The sequence below is a fragment of the Chinchilla lanigera genome, unplaced genomic scaffold (genome assembly GCF_000276665.1).
Source record: "Chinchilla lanigera isolate Chin_1 unplaced genomic scaffold, ChiLan1.0 scaffold00024, whole genome shotgun sequence".
Classification (NCBI taxonomy): domain Eukaryota; kingdom Metazoa; phylum Chordata; class Mammalia; order Rodentia; family Chinchillidae; genus Chinchilla; species Chinchilla lanigera.
Window position 1 is genome coordinate 20761928 of NW_004955425.1, and position 2733 is coordinate 20764660.

The following is a 2733-nucleotide window of genomic DNA, read 5'->3' on the forward strand; positions in this document are numbered from 1 at the left end:
CGCGGCCGCTCCTCTGCCCCGGCCTCCGCGGGCGCAGACGGGCTGGGAAAGTGCTTTTGGCGCCCGCGGCGCCGCGCTCGCCAGGGCGAAGCTCGCCAGGCGCGGCCTCAGGGGGCGCCTGGACCTGGAGCCGAGGGGTCGGAGAAAGGGAGCCCTGAGAGGAGCACGGCCGTCCAGGCACTTTCAGGAAGAGCGTCCCACGGGCGCCACGGGTCGCGGACAGCCGGCCGCTTTGGCCGCCTGCGTCCCACTCCTGGGGTCCCGGCCGCGCCCGCCCCCGGCTCCCGGGGGGAAGCACTGAAAGCTGCCGCGACGCCCTTCGCCCTCGCGCCTCTCCCTGTCGTCCTCCCCTCTCCGCGCGACCTCGTCCTCTGCAGAATCCATGTGTTTCTCCCAGAAGCGGGCAGGAACAGTCCTGGCCGGGCGCCCACCCTGGGCGTTGTGATCCAAAGGATGAGCGCGTCTCCCCGAGAACAGAGCTCGAGCTGGAGCCCCACCCCACCCCCACCCTGCGCCCGGAACTCTCCCCCTCCCAGATGAACCGGGACCCTGCCCGGGTCACTGCAGCCTCCTCGCAACTCCCGGGTTGCACTCCGCGCCCCGAGGGGCTGCTAGCCCCTGACGGTAATGACCGGCGGACGAAGACGGGTTTGAAACTCGGCTTCCAGACCTTGGAGCCGGAGAGCAATTAGAGCCCAGCCCGGGGTCGCCGGGCTGAGCGCGCGCCGCGTCCCGGAGGCGCTAGAGAGCAGCAGCCTCAGTCCCGCTGCCCACGGCCGCCCAGGGCAAAGCCCCAGGCTGGCTTCCTAGGCTCCAGGTACTCTTTGGAAAGGGCCGAGCCTGGGTTTTAGGCGTAGTAGAGATGTGCGCCTACTGTTAAGGCGGGGACCACGTAGATAAATGCAAACAAGGCGATGCTCGGAAATGACTTAGTCCATATCGCTTTCAAGGACTAAGACTAAGAGTAACATGATTTTTGGTGTGGCTTTGGCTTTGGGTGTGCTTTATTTTTAGCGGTATTTGTTAAACAGGTTGAAACCACCCTAAATTCCTGCTTCCCCCAGTTGAAGGGATTTTTAGTTAGGTTGTCAACCTCTTTTTTTCTTTTTTTGTCTTTTTGAGACCGGTCTCACTGTGTAGTTCAGGCTGAACATGAGCTCACTTTGTAGCCTAGGCTGGTCTCGAACTCTCAGTGATCCTCCTGCCTCAGCCTCCCAAATTCTGGAATTACAGGCATGCACCACCACGCCCAGCATCCTCTTTTGTCTTAAACCAAATTATGGTTCAGATAAAATTCAGCATCAAGACCAATGGGAAATGGTATATACGGCGTCCCTGGTTTTTGTATACAGCTCACCATTTTAACGAGTTAGCTGTGGCTCTGCACAGTTTCGACCCTTTGTCTGGTCCGCCACCTCCCTCCTGTGTCACCACCTTCCCTCCGGCGCACACTTAATTAAGCCCCCTTCTACCTTTAGTGTTCGTCCTTTGGATGCCAGTTATCTCTGTATTCCAGCTTTTTGGCTGAAACTTCTCATCCCTCCCGCAGACATCCCTCCTCGCTTTATAGATTTTTTTTTTTTTTTTTTTTTTTGGTACCGGGAATCGAACTCAGGGCCTCGAGCTGAGGCCCGTCCCCGGGGCCCTTTTTTACCTTCTTAATTAATGCTCTTTTGCTCTTCTTTTTTTCTCTTGTCTTTGGGAAGCCACTCTACCTCCATTTTTAAACCTTCCCTTCCCCTTTCTTAGCCTTTTTGCCGCCCCTCCTCTCCGCAGGGAGCCGGTGTTTTACATATGGAAGGAGCCTTTCACCAAATCGCAAGCTTTTGCCGAACCGCCTTTCCAAGCACTCACACTTCCTGTAGTAGAAAACTATCTAGGAACAGGAAGCCGTCGCTGGTCTCGCCCTTCTGATGTAGAACTTAGCGGCTGGAGGAAACTGAGCCAGGTGGTGCCTTGAAAAGAGATGTCTTAGTCCTGTTATTCTCGGTCAAGTGCAAGATCATTTAAGTTGCACCGAGCTGAATGGAGGGACTGTGAAATACGATGCTCTTTCAACCAGTCTCTGCATGCAGATGCCACCGTCTTCAGCCGCTGCCAGGACTGCAGTCTAAGTATAAATGGACAGGTGGCCTGGATGGGTTATGTCAGTTCAGCTACTCCCTACCCAGGGGACTTCAGGAGATCGAGAAAGCGGAGGAGCGTAGGGGGAGGAGATCTGACCTGGTCTTCTCAGTACTGTTATTTACAGATCACTGATAAAGTTTAGGAGACCAGCCTTTCATTTTATGGGCAATGTGTTTTTGTTTTTGTTTTGTTTTTTTTTTTTTGGTTTTGGTTTTTCTCCGGTACCGGGAACCGAACTCACGACCTTGCGCTTGCCGGGCAGGCGCTTTGCCACTGAGCTAAATTCCCAGCCCCTTGGGCAATGTGATTTTTAATTTTTATTCATTTATTTAGGTACTGAGGATTGAACCAGGAGCCTTGCATAGGTGGGCAAAACTACTACAAGCTGAGCTAACTGCAGCCCTCCGACCTTTCTTTCTTTCTTTTTTTCTTTTGAGACAGAGTTTTGCTAAATTACCAAAACTGAACTTGAATTTGGGATCCACCCCAGCCTCCTGAGCAATTGACTAGCTGGGATTATAGACTTGTACCACCACACATGGAAGGTGATTATCTTATTTTTTCTTTTTTGGTTTTTGGTTTTTTTCCAGTACCGGGAATCGAACT